Genomic DNA, 23,461 nt, shown 5'->3' with positions numbered 1-23,461 from the left:
GCTAGATGCTTCGGGATATTCTGATGGAGCATGGACAGGGAAGTTATAGGATAAGTGCCCAATAAAGATTACTTTTAAAATTTCCCTGGACTCTAAGTCAACAAGTCTTATCTGGGTTGTTTGCTGTCCATTATCCTACGCTGGTCTGGCAACTGGGCAGATAACTCCCAGTTGTTCATAAGCAAGTAATCAAAGTTCAGATTTTGTTGCATCTGTTCAGAGCTACACAGATACATCACAGGCTGACCCTTACACAATTTTTACTCTGTAAACTGCCTGCTATGCTTGTAGAGAAACAAAGTGTGGACAAACAAGAGGCAGTGCCCCTGGGCACTGCAGGGACTCGCCAAGCATCCGGACCTTCTGCAGTCCTCCCCTCCCCCCAGCACCTCCCCCGTTACACAGTCTGTGAATTCCACAGGAAGCATCTGACTCTCACTCCCGCAGTGGACCATTGTGCCTACTTCCCATTATCCTACATTTTTCTTCCCTCTTGCCGTTGTCTCGCTTATGATCACAAAATTATTTCCTGAGCAAACAGTATTAGTACTAAAAGCATTTGGTCAAAGGGCATGGCTTTTATTTCAAGATGCAAATCAAATCGCTGAATTTCTTTCCAGGAAGTTTTTGCAAATTTTCACAGGCCTCGGAGGTATAGAAGTCTGGATGTCATTCGTTTGCAAACCTTTTGTCACGTTAACAGAAGAAAATGGCATCCATTTTGTTTTCTTGGTGTTTAATTCCTTATGTTTTTGGTAAGGTTGTTGTTTTTTTCATATACTTTTTGTACATGTATACTTTTTTCCTGTCCTTTGACAATTTTTTCCTGGGTTATCTCTTAATTTTTAAAAGCTATTTTATGCTGAAAAATATCAAGGAGCTGCCACATGAGTTATGAATATTTTCTTTTTTTGTTATGTTTAACATTTTTATGGCATTTTTAGCATATTAAAGTTTTTTAAAAATTTATATAGCAAACTGTATTACTCTCTCCCCTTATGGTTACTTTATTTTTGTTTAAAAAGGAAATATTCAGCTTTTTCCCCTAATATTTTATGCTTTATATTTATCTTTTAATTTTGTCATATAAGGAATTGTTTTGTCTTATAGTGAATTGTTTTATACTTGTCTCCATATAGGACCTGTAGATATAAAGTACATCTCTAGTATTCTACATACAGTTATTATGAATGGTGTCTTTTTTCTGTGTATGTGTCTATAAATTTAATTCTTACTGTTATAAAGGGAAACTTTTTCTAAATTTAACTGCTTTACTCAACTCTTTAATTAGTTCAGTTTTTTGTTGACTACAGATATAAGTAGCTATTCCTAATATACGAACAATTGTGATGTCATATCCTTATATCTAATAACTCTCCCTCTTATTTCTAGTTTCTCTTTTATTTCAGTAGACTAAAGTTTCCAGAACACGTTAAAATAAACATAATGAGAGTGGGCAGCCTTGTCTTGTTTCTCCTTTTTAATGCCATGCCTACCGTGTTTCACTGTCATTTGAAATGTTGGCTGTTTATATCTTTTTATGTTGTTAAGATAATATTTTTATTGCTACTTATTAGGAGTTTGTTTTTTTTTTAAATCAGGAATGAGTGTTGCTGTCTTTCTACAGACTTAATTTAGAATGCTTAAGATAAATTAATCAAACCAACTATGTTTAATCTTATTTCACTTGTTGAAATGATGAATTAATACATCTCTTAAACGCTTATCTTCTCCAGGATAAATACTACTTGATTTTAGATTGTTATTTTTAAAATGTATTTTTGAATTTACTTTCCTAGTAGTTTATTAAAGGTATTTCTACACCTGATTCAAAAATGTGAAGGATCACACACTACAAAGAGAAGCTTAGATCAATCCCAAGTTTTAGAATTCAGGATAGCCTAGTTTCATACTCTGTGCTGGGTAGGTTTTCATCATTTCGTTTGCCCTCCATCAGATATGGTGTGGGAATTAGTGATTCTGTGAAAGTTTGGAAGAAGTTGCCTGTCAAATAACCGTAGCATGAAGCTTCTGAGGAGTAAGACCTTGATTGCCTTTTCTATTTTTGTCATTGGCTAGTTAAAGTTTCCTACCTCCTGATTTCACCGCTGGTGATTTACATTTTCCATGAAACACTCCTTTTCATCAAGATATTACAATGTTTAGTAGTAGATTGTGCACAGTGTGGCCATTTCTAATTGTAAACTACCCACACTAGTTGTTAGACACTCATTACCCTTTTTAGTTTCATTTGGGAGCTTTCTCTTTTGTAAGCAAAAGGAAAAGGATTTTCTATGTATTTCTCTGTCTTGTTATTCTTCATTCGAGTCATATTTATTTGTCAACTATGTTATTTCTGATTCCAATTTTTATCAGAGATTTTTATCTTTTTGTCCCAACAGAGTTAATCACTACCTCCATCCCCACCCCCACCCTGTCATTATTCTTCATTTTAGGAATTTCCCAGGATAATCTGGCTTGTGAATTTTTCTTAGAATTATCTTTTCTAGTTAAGAAGATCCTGGAAGTATTTGCACTGAGATCACTTTAATTATGTAGATGCCAAGAGCATGGCATGATTTTCTTTTTTTTAAGATTTCTTTCTTTCTTTCTTTGAGAGAGAGAGAGACAGGGGAGGGGCAGAAGGAGAGGGAGGAGAGAGAATCTCAAGCAGGCTGCCCGCTTAGTGCAGAGCCCAACACAGGGCTCAATCCCAGGATCCTGAGATCATGACCTGAGCCAAACTCCAGAATTGGATACTCACCCAGCTGAGCCACCTCACCCAGGCGCCCGAAGAATGGCATGATTTTCATTCATCCAAGTCTTCCTTTGTGCTTCTCAGGAACGTTTTAAAATTACCTTCTTCAAGATTTTATACATAACTCTTTACTTCTTTTTATCTTTTTTTATTATCATTATCTTGTTTGTTACTATTGTAAATGAAAGCTTTTTCATCCCACGATATGTCCTACTCAGTTTTCTTGTATATGTTAAAACCATTAATTTATTGGTCTTATTTATTAATCTATTAATGAGTTTCCTTATTATTTACAAACTAATACTTCTCTTAAGTTTTTTGGAGATATAATGACATCATCAGCAAGGGCTGATTCTTTCCAATTTTTATATCTATGTTTTATCTATCCATCCACCCATCTCTCCATCTATTTATCTACTATCTATATTTTTACCCAATTCCACTAGCTCTCAACCTCCAGAACAATGTTAAATAGCAGTGGTGAAATAGAGGTAACTTTCTCATTCCTGATGGTAATGGGAATACTTACACTAGTTTTCTTATTTAGCTTAATGATGGCTTGTGGGTTGCGGTAGCTATATATTTTTTTTTTTTAAAAGATTTTATTTATTTATTTGAGACAGAGAGAATGAGAGAGACAGAGAGCACATGAGAGTGGGGAGGGTCAGAGGGAGAAGCAGACTCCCTGCAGAGCAGGGAGCCTGATGCGGGACTCGATCCCGGGACTCCAGGATCATGACCTGAGCCGAAGGCAGTCGCTTAACCAACTGAGCCACCCAGGCGCCCGCGGTAGCTATATTTTAATTCATGGGCATTTTAATGGGATGTTGGAGGTGATTCAGTTATATTTCATTCACTGCCAGTTTGATCCAGACACCTGATGGATTTAAATGTATACAAGGGCTCTTCCTTTGATTTATAGACTGACCTCATTTCTGAGCCCAATTTTGAAAAACATGCTTTTCAGGGGGGAATAAAGGACATATAAGTAAAGTAGATATTCATGAAATACAAAATTTAAACTACTAGGCAAAGGTAGAAGCTTTCTGTTTTATCTGCTATAAAAAAAAGTCTCACGGGATGTAGCCAGGTGAAGTTACTCAGGCTAATGGGTAAGAATAAATAACTGTTATCATTTTTAAGCTGCTTAATTAATAGCACTATACAAAGCACATCAACCCTGGTGATCTGATCCATTTGGTGAAGGCTCTTAGGAAAATGATTGTTAATGACATATACATTTATTCGAACTTAGAGTTCATGCTGTAGTCCTAAATCACCTCAAAACTAGCAGCTACCTTGCTGTCTTTATCCTTATGAACTTTGATCTTGTTATGGACTAAATCTTTTCCCAAAAAAAGGAGAAGCAGAGGACATACTTTACAGTGTTGTGGATACACATGTCATAGTTTAGCTGGCCATTGCCTTTGGGTCATTTTTTATTTTTGAGGACTTGAGTCCTGCTTCCCTAATATGGGAATTTGGATTCTGTTTCTCAGCCTTTCTTGAACTAGGATGGCGGCATGTGACCCAGCCTCTACCACTGAACCCATTCACACGAGCCTTCCATTTAAAGCAGCTAAGATGTGGAATTGCTTTCCACCGGGGGAAGAGGCAGCAACTTTTAGAGCATCGGTGGCTGCGTTCCTACCAGCGGGGCCCACTACCCCTGTACCTCAGTCCACAGTCCCATTCCCTCCTCTCTCTAGGAATTCTGGAATGTTAGCTCATACCATCTAAGAAGCTGCATTTCTGCTCAAGCTCATTACGGTGGACTCTGCTTTGCCACCAAGAACCTAATCAGCAGCTGGTCCAGAAGGAGGAAGATCACTGAGATCACAGTCCATCAAAAGCATAGTGGGAAGCTGAGTTGTGAACCCTGAATATTTGTGCCTGTTTGGTAGAAACTCTAGGAGCATGTCTGTCTATATAATTCCTGAATACATAAAAAGAAAACCTCAGTTGGCCAGCTGTACCTTTGTTGGAACATGGTCTGTGTATAGTTTTATATGATGTTTAGCTGATTTGTTTATGGTCATTAAATCTGCCCTTTGTTTTGGCACCTAGGCCACACAGCCTACAACGTAGAGCACTCTGTAGGTTCCTGATGAGTTTTTGAAACTGAGCCAGGATAAATTTTATAAATGCAGACAAACAAAGCCCATCTACTTACAATTTACGTGTTACCGAAGTTTTGTATCTTAAACGTGCCATAATTTTATGCTTCTTTGTTTTGGACGTGGCTGGGAAGAAGCACAGGACTATATTTATGAAACAGCATAGTTTCCAAAATGTAACCCTCTTCGCATCTCCTGGGGTTAGAACCGTTCCTTTATCTTCTCACTTTAAACAGGCCACACCCGTGATTTTCCAATTTATTTAGTGATGTTTTGATATGAAAGCAGAGAGTAGATCAACTAGGATTGGAATTCCCAAAGGGCTTCCTACCTGTTGGAAGATAAAAATCTTCTTTGGTAGAATTTGTTACATAAAATGCCATCTGTAAAATGGGATGTCTTAACTAAACCAAATTGCTTCTAACTTGAAAGAGAGCAGAATGTGGCTCAGTTTGGGCGGGGCCTGTAAAGAAAAGGGACCTTTTCTCAGTAAGGAAGTATTAGCTCCATGTTGACTAGATAAAGAAGAGTTCCACTGAAGCTTAGCGAGGTGGGGTAATAGGCCCAGCTAGCAGGTTAGCAAGTGGCAGAAGCAGGTCTCAAACCCAGGTCTGCCTGCCTGCAGAGCCCTCACTCTTCTCTGGGCACCGTCCCCTCCCCTTCCTTACCAGCCCCCCAAGGTCTCTGACACTGGGGCTTGCCATGTTGGTTCTGGGAAGGGCCATGCTGGCCTGGATATGGGCACTGCCTTCTCCGGCCACTGGCGGCTCGTTTAACCCATGGCATGCTGACTGGGAGCTGATTCAGACCTCTGTCTGCTAAATACAAATTTGACTCTCACATCTTTAAGGCTTTCTCTGAATTTCCAGGAAACACATTTCTGTGGGATAGAGGTATCCCCAGGACAGGCTTCTTAGAGAAATATCTCCTCTGGGTTTTGAATAACCACAAATGACAAGTTAAATTCTCTAATTCAATTTCTTTCTCAAATTTCTGCTACAGGCCACCCCCTCATTATCTTCTGACCGGTCGGAAAATGAAACTGTAGCAGCTCAACCATCAGAGAAGGTGAGCTCTTAAGACACGGCAAATCTTTTTTTTTTTTTTCCTTTTTAGTTAAATGAATTCTTTCCCCTTCTTTCCAGTTTTTAATTTCAACTTCTAATTGTAAGCAGGTAGAGATGCTGTAAAATTTTGACAAGAAACAGCACAGTTTCAAATGCATTGGATTCTGAAGTCCAGAGGACTCCAAATTAAATAAACCGTCTTTTAAATTACTTAATCAAATCACAAATCACTTAATCAAATCACAGCTTAACAAGTACGTGGTTATTAACGAGGACTGGGCCTGTGTGTCTGGGTGAATCAGGGCCATTCTATGTTTTTTTTCCAAGAGCTAACCATTGCCAAGCTTTTGAGTTAGTGGCTGAGCGAGGCACATTTTTTCTTCTCCCCGGGATTTTCACCCTGCAGCAGATTTTAAGAGAGGCAGACACCCTCCCTGAGCTTGAACAGGACCTCTCCGTTGCCCTGACTAAAGGATATTACCAAATCTCCCTTTATGTCTTCACAACTTTGGACAGAGATCCTTTCCACTCACTTCTCATTCTAACTCTGCCCTTTGATGTCTGTGCTCTGCTATTACCCTCTGCCTCCATGGAAAACCTGAGCCTCTTGCCTGGAGGATCTATTCAGCAGCCCCGCCCCCGATGCAAACAGTCCAGCCCCCGTAAATTCTGCCCTCGCGGCTGTGTGATCCTCCTCTTCTCCTTCACTGCCTGCATTCAGGCCTTTGTCGTTTCTCACCTGGATGTCACAGAGCCCTCAGAGTGGTCCTCCTCCTCCCTCTCTAACCCCGGCTCCTCGCTGCTGCGGGGTGTTCCTTCGAGCCGGACCTCTGCTGAGACACCTCTAAAGGCTTCTTATAACTTTAAGGATGAAATGCAAAGTCCCTAACATGCCTCCCCACCCCCCACCAGCCAAAGATCTTTTCTTGCCCCGGCTCCTGCATTCTCATCGGGGGCACCATCCCTTGCGCCTTGCTCACGCTTACCGGCCCTCCAGCCACGTCAGCGGGTTTCCGCTTGTTTCCATCACTTTCTCTCTCCCTGCCACCTGGCCAGCACACACGTGGCTTCGCAGCTCGGCTCGGCTCGGCATCAGCGGCTCGGAGCCCGTCCTCCCGGCCCCGCTCTGCTGTTAGGCCACCGCTCCCTTTCCTATGACACACTTCTCTCTGGCCGGCTGGGCCTTGAAGAACTAGGGCCCGTGTCTTCCTCAGCCTTGAATTCCAGAGGAAGCACAAGGCCTGGCGTGTGGCCGGTGCTGAATATGTGCGTGAAGGCGCACCGACCGACGGATGCTCACAGGACTCCTTGCATGCAGGACTCTGCTCGTCTGCTCCTCCGCCTACAGATCCCGGCCCCGAGGCAAAGTCAGTCACTCCCATGGTCTCACTTACCAATGGCCTAGACTAAAAAACCTCCTGCCTACCTCCTTCGTGGGTTTTTTTCCCCCCTCCTTCCGACTTCTTAAAGAAAGAGGTACCACAAACAGCGAGCTTGGAAGCTGTGGTCTGAAGATGGCAGAGCCACGTGTCAGCCTGAGTAACCACAAGGAAAAGAAGCCACCTTACTTTCGCCCCCTGATCTGGAACATCTACCATAGACCTTATATGAGTAGAAAAAATACTTCCGTTGTGTTTGATCCATTACTTGTTGCCCCTGTTTCGTAGTAGTTTAGCTTCTCCCTACTAACAGAGTCACCATACAAACTGAGTTAGAAATTTTTTTTGTTAGTTTCAGGGGTAGAATTTAGTGATTCATCAGTTGCATCTAACACCCAGTGCTCAGTACATCACGTGCCCTCCTTAATGCCCATCACCCAGTTATTCCATCCTCTCACCCACCTTCCCTCCAGCAACCCTCAGTTTGTTCCCTAGAGTTAAGAGTCTCTTATGGTTTGCCTCCCTCTGTGTTTTCATTTTTCCTTCCCTTCCCCTGTTCATCTGTTTTGTTTCTTAAATTCCATATATGAGTGAAATTATATTTCTTTGACTTATTTTGCTTAGCATAATACCGTCTAGCTCCATCCATGCCATTGCAAATGGCAAGATTTCATTCTTTTTGATGGCTGAGTAGTATTCCACTATATACATACATACATACATATATATATATATATGTGTGTGTATCTCACACCTTATCACCTCTTTTCACCCACTTGTTGGTTGTTGAAAATTCATTTGTGGTGGCAAAACAAAACAACCTCCACTGGACTACATCTACATACAGCTTTCAGGAATATGTGCTACATCCATTCCCAGAGAACCTTCTAGGGGACATGAGTTGACTTCCTGTATACTTAAATCCATCCTCTACTAATCATAGCATCATTCGTCATAAGCTATCTTTATGCTAGAATTCATGCTGAATGCTTTACTTACATGATCTTATTTTATCCTTACAATACTAAGGTACTTTAATTTTCCCTCTGTTACAGATGAGGAACCTGAGGCTGATAGAGGTAGAGTGCCTGGTGCCTCACTACATAGCTCTATGTTGTAGAATTAGGATTTAACCCCAGTTCTGTCTCCCTCCTATGCCTGATTGCATAGACTGCCCTAGAGAGTTCTAAGAGAGGATTATATTATTGATTTGGGGATGAGTGAAAATCTGCCCCAAGGATACTATATTTCCCCAGAGTGGGATGAAAGGTTAGCTAAGAAATGCATACTCCTTGGGGTACCTGGGTGGCTTAGTCAGTTAAGCATCTGACTCTTGATTTTGGCTCAGGTCATAATCTCCTGGGTCATAAGATAGAGCCCTGCATCGGGCTCTGTGCTGGGCATGGAGCCTGCTTAAGATTCTCTCTCTGCCTCTGCTTTTCCCCCTGCCCCCCAACTGTGCTCTATCTCTCTCCCTAAAAAGAAAAAAAAAGAAAAGAAATGCATTAGTCCAATAATATGTGAGTTATATAAGTTCTATGTTATAACAAATTGTCTTATTTCTAGGAATGCACTCCTATTATCAAAATGTGGGGGAGGGGGGTTGGTTGTCAAGGCCAGAATCAGTCATTAACGATTTATCAGGCACTCAAGCGTACATTTGTGTATATAGGCACTGAGGTATGATGTCCTGATCCCCGCTTTCCAGAACTCAGATATTCATTCCCCCGGCTTCTAGGAATGTTGGCAGCTGACAGCTCTTTACTCAGTTTTTCTCTGGGACTTCCCTCGGCTAACAAGAGATTCCTTGCCCAAGGTCTTAACCCCCTCCCTGAGGATACTCCATGCCCAATATGACTACCTTTGTACAAGAGCACCCAAGCCCTGTCTCCTTGTCCCAACTTAAGACAATTCTGTGATAGTTAATTTTGCCCCTTAGGGAAATCTCTCCAAATGAGCTTTTCTGTGCACGGAGCTCCATCTCAGAGTTAGCTTCCTGGGAAACCCATGTGCAGCCTTTGTAGTCTAAGCAGTCTTTATGACAAAGACTAGCACACAGAACCTTTCCCACAGCCACCCATACAACGTATTCCTTACGGAAGCATAGATTATTCACACACGCATTATTTGCTGCATGCTGCCCTGCTGTTCCATCTGCATGGGGCCCCTGGAGAGAGGAGAATCCGGGGCCTGGTGTGTGTCTCTCTGAGAGTGAAGGTGTGAATCTGCATAAAAGTGTTCAGTTTGAATTTTCTCTCTCTCTCTTTTTAAATATCAGTTCTATCTCTTCCCTCCTGCTTCCTTTAACATTTATTATTATGCAGTGAATGTAGACATAGACCTAGAGTCAGGGACGGAGTGGAAACAGGCCAGCAAATACATGGTTGGAGGAGGGCTGTACTTTAGCAGAGAGAGTGTCCCATAGATTTCATCTTCTGAATGGTTCCTGGTTCCACCTACCCCTCTCCTTCCTTGTCATTTTCTCTTGCCTGTTGTAGTCCACCAGCCTCTTCTATATTACTACAGCGGATCTCCGGCTTATTTCCTGTCTCCTGTCTTATCCCTGCCAAACACATGTCCGTATTGCAGCCGGCGATCTGCAGTGTAAATCTTACCTGTTAGGCCACTTGTTTAAATCTCTGAGTGGCTACCTCTGCTCCAAAGTTCATGCTTTCCTCCATAGGATGGAGTTTATCATTAGGAAACAGGGGCTATGTTTGATAGGCTCTCTTGTTTCTGGGTGTGACCATGCGGTTAGCTCTTGTCAATGGAATGTTAGCAAAAATGGTGTAGGTCATCTCCAGACCATGGGTTTTATTTTTTTTTTAAGATTTTATTTATTTATTCATGAGAGACAGAGAGAGAGAGGCAGAGGGAGAAGCAGGCTCCCAAGGAGCAGAGAGCCCGATGCGGGACTCAATTCCAGGACCCTGGGATCATGACCTGAGCCGAAGGCAGACCCTTAACCATCTGAGCCACCCAGGTGCCCCAGACAATGGGTTTTAAGAAGCAAATGTGGGTTGTCATGCTCTCTTCTCATCCCTTTTGGCTGGAAGCAAGGAAGACCCTAGGGTTGATGGAGCCACAAGACGGAAGGAGCCTGAGTTCCTGAATCACCATGTACAAGAGAGCTGCCCACTGACCAGAATCTTCTGCTTCAAATCATTATATGAGCAAGGAATAATTTTCTGTTAGGTGTAAGCAAATATATATATTGAAGTCTAACTGGTACAGTAGCTAACCTACCCAAATGAATAGACCACTTATTAGTCATATGATAAAATTTAAACTCTATAACATGGCTTACAAGGTCTTGTGTGATTTAACTCCTTCTTGCTTCTTCAGCTTCATCCTTGTGGTTAAGATTATAGGCTCTGGAGTTTATCCACACGGGTCCATATTATAGCTCCTTTTCTAGGGCCTTGGGTAAGGCACTTAATTTCTCTGAGGCTCGATTTCCCTTCTAGAAGAAGGAGATCACATTTGTCAAGAGTTCTGAAGAGCCCAAGATTTCACTCTATTAGAAAGCCAGCTTGCCACACTTTTGTGGATGCTGGCAGAATACATGAGGCTCTGTTCAGAGAAAAAGGATTTTATCACTCATAACACAGCAGATGGCACAAACTTCCTATTTGTATTGCTTCCTCTTGTCCTCCGGGATCCCCCGGGTGATGGGGGTGCAAGGCCGGGTAGATGTTGCCCATACAATGGGTTTGAATCATGGTTAACAAACTCTGAAGTTGGGAATTCCAACTCTTTTTAAATGGGCTGTGAGCAAATCTGTCTGAACTTGGCCCCATCAGGAAACATTATCTTTATTATAACAGACAAATATGTTTTAGTAATCTGTCTCTATCTTCCCAGAGAGAGATGTCTCCCAATCACATTACCTCCTCATTGGATCATTGAGAGGGCTAAATCAGGTACCACCTATAATGGCTTAGTATGAAATAAACCTGGTGTGAAATAAGCCCTCATTAATGAGCTGTTGTAATCATGCCTCCCTGTTTTACCTACTTCTCTTTGTGAAGCATCCGGGTGCTTTCATTTGCTCCAACACGCTATGCTTATTTTGCCTGTGGGCCTTCGACCTGATCACTGTGTCTGGAATATTTGACCCCACTCCTCACCCATTCCAGATTCTCCCCTACTTTTGGTCCCAACATATGAGCTTAGATGATCCTGCTCTGGGCTCACACAGTTCACTCATTCTACAAGAATTCTTTCTTGTAGAACACTTAGCAACCCTAAGCATTGATGTTGTTTAAATTTCTTAAACCACTTGGAATGTAAGCTCTGGGACGTTAGAGAAAATATGAAGCAACAGAAAGTGGCTCTGGCTAGCTTAAGGAACAGGGAGAATTTATTGGCAGGTCTCTGGCTTATCTTATGGAATCAAAGTTGGAACTGAATAATCAAGAGCACGGAATGGGGAGGAACAGGTAAGAGCTAGCAACCTCTGGGGCAGCTGCCTGCAGATCGATTAATGGACTCAGATCTATGATCCCAGATTTTAGGGGTATCTTTTCCAAATCTCAAAGACCAGAAAGAGAATCAGAATTCAGCTTGGATTAGGTGATCACCCTGTATAAATCAGTTATGGTCCGTGGATGGAGTTACAGAATACAAGCCATACTTTGGGGGACCATTCCCAATGTAGAGATAACAGACTGAGCCAGTCCCCCTGCAAGGACTGTCTGTCACTGAGAATATGCCCAACATGTACTTTATTCCTGACTCCAGTCTTGCCTCCTCCAGTACCCCGCCCCCAATTGCTGTAGGACTACTGTAGTATTATTATCTCTTCCACACTCTGTTGTGTGACGCTGGGCCTGGGACCCTGCAAAGCACATTCCTGCTCAGCGAGATGGATCTCTGTCAGGCTCTGGCAAGGGGGGCACCAGGAGAAGCATGCAGGGTTGGAGGCAGGACAAGGGATTTGCTCCTTCCTGGCAGCTTCCTGTTTTTGTTAGTCTGACTAACCCCCACTCGCTTCCTCACCCAGCAGTGCCAGTTCATTTCTGCATCAGCACTGGAGTCCAGTTTGCAGTCTTTCCAACACTCACAGAACTAGTCTCATCCTGCCCCCTCAGGGACACTAGCACCTGCCAAGCAATGCCCACCCCTCCCCCAGTGGAGTGTGGGGTCCCAGCCACGTGGGTCCTCTCCTCTGAGCTTGGAGACACCAACACCAGCTGAGCAACATCCCTCCTCAGTGTTGGGGGTCCTGTACCAGAAGTTCCCCCCACAAAGCTCAGAGACCTCAGCACTAGTCAAACAGCAACCTCTTCTCAGAGTTTGGGGTTTCAGCCCCCTGGAACCTCCCCTCTGAGTAGACACCAGAACCAACTGAGCAGCACTCTTGCCTCCAGGAGAGTTTCAGCTCTCAAGAGAGTTTCTGAGTTTCAACCCCATGGGGCCCCTTCTCTAGGTTCCTTCTAAGGCTTTTTGTCTCAGCAACCCCAGCCTCTCTCTGTATGCCTGACCCCAAGGGTAACGACTGCTTTCCTCAGTTTCTCCCCCCGTGATAATGTGTTATTCCCTTCCTGACTTTTCATTGCTCTGGTCAGTAATTCTTTACAGTGTGTTGTCTTTATTGTGTAACTGGTGTGGTTTCTGTTTCCTGACTATGCCCTGACTGATGTAAGGGGTCATTTTCCTAAAATAGAAATCAGATCATGTTACTCCTTTGCTTAAAATGCTTCAGTGGTTGCACCAACGTTCATAGCAACACTATTCACAATAGCCAAAAGGTGGAAACAAATGTCCATCAACTGATGAACTGGATAAACAAAATGTGGTATATCCATCCATAATGGGTTATTATTCAGCCTTAAAAAGGAATGAAATTCTCATACATGCTGCCATATAGATGAACTTGGAAAACATTATGCTATGTGAAATAAGCCAGACACAAAAGGACAAATATTGTATGAATCTACTTATATGAGGTACCCACAATAGGCGAATTCATAGAGACAAAGTAGAAGAGGGGCTACTAGGGGTTATGGGGCTGGGGGAAATGGGGAGTTGTTGTTTAGAGGGTACAGAGTTTCTGTTTAGGATGATGAAAAACAATCCTAGAAATTGGTAGTCGTGATGGTTGTGCAACATTGTGAATGTGCTTAATGCCACTGAATTCACTGAATTGTATACTTAAAAATGGTTAAAATAGTAAATGTTATGTTATGTACATTTTATTACAATGAAAAAAATCACCCAAATTGCTTCAGTGGCTCCCACTGACAAAATACTGGTTCAGTGAGGAAAAAGATGTGTTGAACTTTTCCTGAGCAATCTCCGGGTGTGGTGCTGCCCTGGCTTGTGCTTTTGACACTCATAATTGATGGGCTACCTATTTTCATCCTGGAGGCACCGCACCATATTTGGATGATATCTCCTGCTACCACATGCAGCATTGTCAGCAGACCTGGTTTTCTCTCTCAGCTTGAGCAGTGTTTTTAGGATCTCCCAAGATAACCTTGCTCAATGACTTCCCACCAGACAGGATATTTAAGGCAATTGTTTCTCTCTACATTGGCCCCAAACTGGACTTTAGCATGAACATTCTTATCAACTCACTTTTTGACTCAAGATGGCCATCCGTTTCTCTTTTTGTCACATTGTTGAAATCTTAGGTTCCTATGGTCAAAAATCTCCTTATCACGATCTGAAGAAGTAGGAAGCACGAGAACAGTGTAAGTGAAATATCTCTAGCCTCGTGCTTTGTTTGCCTTTTGAAAGGTAACTTTAACATGGAGGATTTGACACCACGGTGTGTCCTAACACCCTCAATTGATGGAAGATAATAGGGTGATAATAGATAGATTCAGGCCAAGAAGATTTTTCTTCTATTATCAATTGAATTTCAGTGGAGGAAGTTTCAGTGGCAATTATATTTCTCCCTCTTTTTCTCTATCAAGGAATGAGTATAATTTAGATAGTTTGCCTAAGAGTAAAATAATACCAACAAATGTGAAACCAGCCTGATATGCTCATTTTCTTGGTGAGGCATATCAAGATATGCTAGCAAACTATCAGAGGCTGTAAATCTAGCTAATCTCCCTTGTAGCTCTTTCTAACCTTCTCTTCAGCTCACAGAAAACCCATGTGCCCTGCTAATTCTATGTTAGGTTAATTGGACTAGCTGTGTAATACTCAGTTGAGATTACCTCCATAAAATTTATTTATAAATTTTATTCCCTAAGTAGTGACAGAGTGAGATAGTACTTTTTTTTTTTTTTTTGACTACTGTAGTTAGCATCCCCTTAAGGAAGAAAATGTGTTTAAGGCTTTTGGATTTATTAAGGAAAGAAAAATATAGTCACAAAACAGAAAAAGAAAAGGTGGGGCAGCATCTTTCACTTCTAAAGTGAGGGCTAGATTTGGGATGATCTGTGAAGAAACTACTTCCTGAATCTTTTTATCAAGACTCCTAGTGCCTGAAGACACACTGAGTGGCGTGAATGGTGCAAAGGAAGGAGGAGATGCATTTTCAGCACCATCCCCATAGCCATAGCCATTTCCAGGCTCCCCTCACACTGTATTAGATGACCTGCAGTGGACAATTGGAGGGACTCATGCAATGACTCTGGGGAGGAGTTCGTGCATTACTGTCCAGCCCTAGGACACAGTGGCAGAGACTGTATGACAGGTCTGGTGTGGGAGGGGACAACACGATTCCCTGCAGCAGCCCTGTTGCAAAGCCTGGTGGAGATGAGCCCAGACCCTGGAGCCAGACTCTAGCTCCAGTAGGCAGCAAGGTCTTGGGCAAGTTACATAGTCATCCTGTGTCACTGTTTTCCTATCTATCCGTCTATCTACCTGCCTCATTCTTTTGAGAATTAAATGAGATAATACACAATTAGACTAGTGCCTACCCTATATGAAGCTTTTAATAATTGTTAACTATTTTTATTGACACTCTTCTCTCAAACTCAGAGTCTCAGGGGACCGGTGTTGGAGATGGCCACAAATAGTCTCGTGAGTAAGGAAAAGAGAGTGAATGCGGGGGCCTTGGAGAGAAGGAGGAAAGCACCACTGTCCCACCTTGGGATGGATTGGTACTGGTCTTTTAACCTACACAGAGCATGCTCATTTGCCAACTGATTTCTATCTCTAAACTCTCAAGGCAATGAAATCTAATGTTTAAAATGTGGTTAGAGCTGGTGTGGTTGGGCAAAGAAAGGCATCACTTTCACCCTACCTGTGGAGGTGTGGTAGTGACATAGGGTAGGGGCTAATGGAACAGACTTTGGAGCCAAAGCGTCTGAGCTTTATAAACAGCCCCACCAATTACTGGCCAAGTTCACTGGCAAGTTATATAACATCTCTATGTAATGGTTTCCTCTCTGAGAAATGGGGATAATAATAGTATCTGCCTTGAAGTCTTGTTATGAGGATTAAATGAGTACATAATTGAAAGCAGCGCAAATTTTTTTTGGAACATAGTAAGTGCTATGTGAACATCTATAGCCTAAAGATTTTATAGCAGTTGTCATTTCCATGTGAGTTTAACTCTATTATCTACCTGTAGCCTCAGATCTTTGGAGGAGTTTAAGGTGGAAGCATTCACTAATGCAACAGTATTTCTGAATTACCTTGAGTTTGAATTTCCGATTCTAGAATATATGTACACAGTGAGTGTATGAGGTTCATTGGTGAATGTTTAATGTGTTTCCCAAAGAGGGAAAGAGGAAGAAAGAAGAGGCAACCCTGCCCAGTGAAAATGAACCAGATGGTTATAAAAAACATAAAACACTTTTAGGAGGCAGAAAAGGAGAAAATTCAGAAGAGAATCAATAAAGGAAGATGGGTACCATAGCTGGGCAAGGGATATTTGGTGAAATGGCTTAAGCCAGTTTTGGATGCTGCAAGACAGAGTTGCTAAAGAGATGGTCGCATACACAGCAAGGCACACGCTTGCCCCCTTTCCCATTCCTCCCTCCCATGACGCCTTTATATTTTTAGCCTGTGGGATTGGAATGATGAATGCCCAAGTGGAAATAATGTTGGAAGGAGATTTTTCTTGGCAAAATGGCAGTAAGGGCTGCCAAGGGTTTTCTAAGATGTAAACAAATCATCCACCTTCATCAGGGAAAGATTAACACATATTATTCCCAAGTCAGTGTGGGATTTTCACCTTCTGCAGTCTACAATTTGAATTCTCCCCCATCATCATGAGTTTCTACAACCCGATGTGTATTAAGCACTCCGTTACTCTGAGAAATCCTTGGTGTTCCAGCTGCTAGAATCAAATAATCAGGCACACATCAGGAAATAAAAATCTTCTTCTACTCGATATAAACAAGTTATGAGGGTAGAGTAGAAGTGGCGCTGACTTGGGGTTTGAATTTTCTCTTGGTTATGCTGCCAGCTGCTCTTCTGTGTATCTCTACTTTTGCAGTTATAAGAGAAGAGCATGGGATTAAACGATACTCAAGATTCCTCCGGCTCTGAATCCTATGATCTCGTGTTCTGTGTCATTCTAGGCTACTCCAGGCAGAAAGTAGCTCCGTCCTTATATTCATGGTAAAAACTTTCCAGAGTTTCAGAACCCCCTCTCCCATCTTTTGGAATGTCCTTTTCTCCCAGGGTCATACTGTGAATGCTTTTATATGCCTTCTACAAACTTATGGTTTGGATTGTCTGGTTCGCTCAGTCGGGGGGAATGTGTGACTCTGGATCTTGGGGTTGTGACTTTGAGCCCCAAGTTGAGTATAGAGATTGCTTTAAAAAAAATCTTTACAAGCTCATGGCTTTCCACTAGAGTATATGGATCCTCCCTCTCACCAGACCTTGTAGGCTTGCTATCTTTTAGAATGTACCCTCTCTGAAATACTGTCTCCATTTCTCTTCTTAACTTTAGCTTCAACCCCAAATTCATCTGTTTTGCAACTCCCTTCCCCAGAGCCACATTCTTAGTAAGATAGCTTTAAAAACTATGCATTCAAAAAATATTTCTCTTTTTGGATGAGATATCTGCCTTTTAATATGGGCTTAACCTAAAGGAATGGTAGGAAGTTTAGTTAGCACAAATGATGGGGAGATACTTACCAGAACCTTCAGGAATCCCAAATCACACTCATAAGCAACTGCCTACATGTAAAGTCTACTTATATCTTCAGGAAACTCAATTCAAGAAACATATCAAACACCAGATGTGTCCTTTTTATTATTGTAGGCCCTGGTGGAGTGAAAGGTGTGACACAAAGATAAATAAGATAGTTCTTTCTTTTAAGAAGCTTAAGATTTAATAGAACTACAGAGTATTTTTTTTTATCTTAACAGATAGCTTTAAAAATGTTTTATTGTGATAAAATATACACAACATTTATCATTTTAACCATTTTCAAGTACACAATTTAGTAGCATTAAGTATAGTCACATTGTTGTGATAATATTTTTATCTACAATAACTTACTGAGAGCTGTAAGTTTGAGTGTATATATATAAGTAAGTTATAGTTTGCACCTTGGAGAACTTAACCTTTTAGATGTGACTTAGCTGAACGTACAATTTCTTGGTCAAGACTTTTAAGGCAGTCTGCTTGCCTGCCTGCCTGCCTTTTTCCCCTTTCTTCTCTCTTTCCCCTCCTTCCATTTCCATTCTGTTCCTAAAGTGACCTGAAGTGAATTACAAAAATACGTACAATCTAGCAGTCTGAAATAAATGAAAATTTGTTAGGGTACATGAGGGTAGGAAAGTGAGGTGGAGCCGTGTGTGAGGTTAGTACAAAAGACACATGCCTTGGAGTCCTATAAACATGTTAGCGACAGGCTTCAAATTTTATTGCATCCTTCCCAGAGCCAGTCTAGCAGAGAAATTTGATCCATCACAAGATTTACAGTGTCCTGTTCGTGACATAAAACAAGAGAACAGGTGCTCAAGGGCACACAGCTTTTCTTGATACTGAGATCAGAAAGAAAGTTCTCCTGTGGGCTGTAACTGAGAGGATATGTGTGGTTTAATGGACAGCCATCTGTACAGCCTAATGGGAATGAATCAGTACGAACCGTCTCTTACTAATAACCTCCAGTAGACCCTAATGGCGCTGCCTGAAAGATCAGTTCGGTAAAGATAGTGTGGTTCCAGTACTCGGGTCCCTACTAGCCAGGCCGAATCCAGGGATAGATATTAGAGGGCCTAGGGTGAAGTAAGGTGACCTAAGCTGTAGATATGCACAGTTGTTAAGGTGGCCTCAGCCAGCTGGATCATCTGGGCACATCCCCAGATCGAACGCCTGGAACCCAACAACTGCATCTGTTTACTTTAATGTACCTTACAAATGTTAACGCTGTCTACGTGTGTCTGTGACTTTAGAAAAGTAGGGAGGTGTTGTTTAGGACTACTCTACTTTGTGATGGTGCAGCCTCATTACCCGCATCTAAGAGACTGCTCAGCGTTTTTTACATGAGTGGGAAGGCTTAGTGGTGTGATGTGCTCTTTCTAAAGTGATATTAAGCATAAGCTAAAAGGAGAACAAGACAATAGTGTTTAATCTATTTCTTCCAATCTGAGTCTCAATATAAGTGCTCTTTAAGTTCTAGATAGACAGAAATGACCACAGCCTCTATAGAACCCATGGAGATTAGCCCATTTGTTACAATTTTGGGCTGTTGAGATTTCTGGGATAGGGAAATCCCTCATTGTATGAGTCTTGGTGGCTGATAAGGAACCACTGGAGAAGCCATGAGTTTGGAGAGCGCCATCCTTTCCTTGCACATGACTTGGCTAAATATACATTCAAACTTATTTATTTTTTTATAGTTTAATGTATTTAAATAGCAAACTTACAGGAATAGCACAGAAGAGAGACAACATTAAAAACATGTGCTTGCATGTCAGACAAGTCAGTTAGAAAAGTATAGTGAATGGATGGAATCTACTGCATGATAAAATGCTGCCAACACCATTTAGTTGTTGTCAATAAGAAATGTACTTGTTTTTAAAAAATCCAAATTCTGGCATTGTCCAAAAAAATGTAACAGGTCTATTCATAATTGTTATGGAGTTGAACTGCTGAAACATGTTCACTGAAGTATCCTGACTTACATGAATGCTTTATGTCCCTGCATTTCTATTAAAAATTCACATACACGTGACAATGGAAAAACTGCCAATACCTGATTTCTGTTCCCTATTTTTCCACTTGCAATCACATATTTAGGTACCTTTTGACCCCATGGGGAAAAAAAATACCAATAAGAGGAAGAAATACCAATAACAGGAAGAAGAAAAAAACCAAATTTTAAAGAATGCCACGTTTTCCATCATAGCAGATTCTTAAGCATGTTCCCCAGCAATGCAGTGCGCTAGCTGGATGTATCTTGGCATAATTGTTACACGTTTGGCATGGATAGCACACAGGTTGGTGTCTTCGAAGAGGCCCACCAGATAGGCCTTGCTCGCTGCCTGCAAATCAAACTTTAAATCTAAGTACGTGGTAGGTAGAGGAAGCGCCCATAAGATTTGCTTCTCAGTAGTTGTGCTGGTCAGCACCATCGTCTGTACCTGATGACAGTGACCAGTGGCAGCTGAGTCAAGGGACCAGAGAAGTTTTCAGCAATGACAGCAGGACCGGCTATCTGACTGTGCCTTTATCTTGGGTTCTGCCTATTTCACAAGCCTAATTCTCCAGCTTTCTTATTGGGCTTCTGAGTTACCTAATATTTTTTTCCAATAATTCTTTGTTTGCTTCAGGTAGCCAGATTGTAATAAAGAAGCTGGAGGAGACAGGCCACAACTGATTCTTCTTCATGGAACTAAAAACTAAGGAAAAGGTTACTTTAGCCTGGACCAATTTCTCCAGAAAGTGATACAGAGGTCAGCCATGATCCAGGAGTTTGTACCAAATTACCCTTGCCTGCCATGCCTACTCATCCCATACAGGCCAGAGAAATCTAATCCTGTAAGAGGGCAAGGAACATTTGAGATCGAACATTTAGTTAGCCTGTAGGCCTTTAATTTATGGACCTTTAGAAAACTGGATAGCTTCTCTCTGTATGTAATTTGAGAGGTCCACATCTGTAGAGCTGATAAGGGCGACAGAACAATGATCAAAATCAGAGTGCACATTGACAGTGGTCCTTGAACACCTTTGGCGGGGGCAGAAACCTGTCCTCCAGAAGAGTACAATCAGCTTGAGTTTACTAATCAAGTAGAGAATCTTGGACTGGAACAAGCATCCTAAGAATCTGATGGCATTCAAGACATGTTATCCACAAAATATGGCACCTTGGCATAATGGACATTTCAAGCTGAAGGAATTTGAGAAACGGCTTGTGTAGGAAGGGCTCTCTGACCTGAAGCCAGCCATAAAATCCTCATGTGAGAAGTACCCTCCACTCATCATCAAACCTAGCATTAAAAATACTCAGGTTGAGCTGTTTTTTGGGGGTCTTTATTTCCTTACGAAGGCTTCTGTGTCATGTAAAATTGATATTAAATAAATTTGTGTGTTTTTTCTCTTGTTAATCTGTCTTTGGTGACAGGGGTCCCAGTCAAGAACATAGATGGGTAAAGAAAAAAGATACTTTCCCTCCCCTACAAACCACGGCATCCAGCTAGTTGGCCTTAATTTGTGAAGCTGAACAAGCAATCCTGCCAAGTATAAACTTAGGCCTGAACTTCTAGGAACTTTGGTGCCATCTTTACAAAGATGGCCGTGCCTGTCACTCCAGCCAGACTCCACTTTCATTTGGCCCTCTCCTTTGTCTTCTGTCTCCTGTGAGGACATTTGTCATTGGATGTAGGGCCTATCTGGGTAGCTCAGGATGATTGCATCTCAAGACCCTTCATTCAATTACATCTGCAAAGACCCTTTTTTCCAAATAAGTTCACATTCACAGGTCATTGGTGAATGTGTCTTTGGGAGAGGCTCCAGTTCTACCCACCATTGGTCCCTCAAGCCCAGGCTTCCGTGTGAGCACAAGACGCTGTCTGTTGGCATCATGCTGACCTGAGAACTGCCTGGAGCTGGTGTTGGCTCGGGTTCAATGGTGGCTGCCAGAGGCTGCTCTTCTCCCTCTTTCCACAGTCCCCACTGCCAGGAAGGGCCAGGCTGAGGCAGAGCCCAGGGAGCAGGCGACTCATCCTGCCTTCATCCCCGGTGGAGGCTTTTTATTCTCAACTCCCTACATGGCAAAATAGAAGGGGAAGCTCCTATGTCCTTATTTTCTAAAGGCTCCCATTCCTGTTTTATTTACAGCCTTAAAAATAAACTTCTATTAGCTTTTTATTTCTGTGGTTGTTTATGTTAGAGATTCTCCATATTTATGCACAGGAAGAAATTCTTTCAGTCTCTCAAGCACTTTAGAATTTAATGCCAACCTGCCACTATTATTTTGTTTTCCATTATTTATGAGCCCAATCCCTTTTTGACTTTTAATCATGGTCTTACCTGGCGTTGTTTCTCCTCCATACCCAGGTCATATTTTTTATCTTGGAAGTAACTCTTAAAGAATGAGATTGACTGTAATGTGCAGTGACATTCGCTTTTTTTTTTCCAGAGGAAATTGCAATATCTGATGTCTTAATATGCAATATGAAGTGTTCCTTCAAGTATTCTCTCAAGAAGCAGAAGAGGATGAGGAAATTACAGACAGCTCTTGACTGCAGACCACCCGTGTGCGTTTCCTGATCTCCAGAAGCTGTCAGGGGTGGGCTGAAGAAGGGAAAGGAATCAAAACCCCTATCAGCCAACTTTGCTGCTTGCTAGGCAAGGGAAGTGAATATCACTTTGATATTCCGATTTTGAAAATTCCTGAAGGATCCCGAAGTCAGAACATGGGGACATTATGACAGACATTTGAAATTATGAACGGTTTGCCCATTATTTATCTCCATGCATTCCTGGTTTCCATGGCATTCGTTACTTTTGTTTTTATTCTGGGAGATGATTATCTCCTGGCATGATGCCAGAGTCTCTGGGGGTGAAACTGGTGAATCACACCATAATGAAAATGCTTTTCAAAATTTGTATTTTTGAATTTTTATTAAATATTTTATAGAATCTTGTTTTCCATGTAAGGGTATGTTTGTTTCATAATGAAAGTCGAGCTGACAACCCCTCCACAGCTTTTCATCAGTACTGCCAGAAGGTAATCAGATTTGGTTCATAAAACTAGGAAATCTTGTTTCTTTGAGCTTTTTTCCCAAACTTTGTCACTTAGGGAAAAGATTCAGTTCCAGCAAACTTTCTGTGGCAGGACCGTAATAATTAGTCTTTAGCATGAAACACTATTTGTGTTTCAGCCATTACTTTTTCCAAAAAATATACTGTGCTGAATATCAAGAGCATCTGGAAAGAGCTATTAAATAAGGAAATTTTGTATGATGTTCAGGAAAACTCCGTATTATTTCAATTAAATTTTGCATTTTTTATTTGAAAATAAATTGCAAGTTTGACACTGACAGTGTTCAGAACATGTTACCCCAAAACATGGCACCTTGATATACTGAATATTTTAAGCTGAGGAAGTTTGAGAAAATGCCAGAAGATGTAAGGCCTCTCTGACCTTCACCTGCCCTTCTCCCCCGAAGCAGTTTGCAAGACTCTCCTGGGAGAAGTGCCCTCCCTGTACGTGGAGGAAAGGAGCAGCCTTTTCTCTCAGATGGAGGGAGAAGAATCCAAATCAACAGGCTTACTGAATGTCTCCAGCTTATTACATTTAGCTTATACCCCATTTGTTCTATCATATTTCTCCATGACTGTCCACTCTCCATCCAACCTGGCATAAAAACACTCAGGTTTAACCTTTTTTTTTGATTCTTCATTTCTTTATGAGGGCTCTTGTACCACATAAAACTTACATTAAATAAATTTGCATACTTTCTCCTGTTAACCTGTCTTTGTCAGTTTAATTTTCAGACTCAGCCAGGGTCCCTAAGCGAGTCAAGAAAAACTTTTTCTTCTCCTACAGTATCAAGGGTTAGCTCATGTTTTATTAGACCAAAGCTTAGAGTCCATTGCCACGAGGCCCCAAATAAATAATTTTCTAATTTTCTTTTATTTTGGTGTCTAATTTTCTAGCTGAATAATGTAATTAAGAGACTGTATTCTTCATCATTGTTGTCTTCATATTTTTTATACAGGAATTTTTATCCCTTCTCTAAAGATTGTTCTTTTTTTGCCCAGAT

The 23,461-nt window shown here is 41.6% G+C and overlaps 1 long non-coding RNA gene across 1 annotated transcript in view; it reads left to right on the top strand.

Moving 5' to 3' along the window:
- The window catches only part of LOC145722861 (uncharacterized), a 53,063-nt gene extending 30,691 nt beyond the window's left edge, over positions 1-22,372 (top strand). Inside the window, exons 2-3 of the long non-coding RNA XR_014147435.1 lie at positions 5,878-5,943; positions 21,832-22,372. This is a non-coding gene — a long non-coding RNA (uncharacterized LOC145722861). The remainder of the gene's footprint in view (positions 1-5,877; positions 5,944-21,831) is intronic.
- Positions 22,373-23,461: the final 1,089 nt, after the last annotated feature.

Source organism: Leptonychotes weddellii, chromosome 8 (genome assembly GCF_054177405.1).
Source record: "Leptonychotes weddellii isolate Sample4059 chromosome 8, ASM5417740v2, whole genome shotgun sequence".
Classification (NCBI taxonomy): domain Eukaryota; kingdom Metazoa; phylum Chordata; class Mammalia; order Carnivora; family Phocidae; genus Leptonychotes; species Leptonychotes weddellii.
Note: the sequence above shows the minus strand (reverse complement) of the source record. Positions and strands in the feature narration are given on the sequence as shown.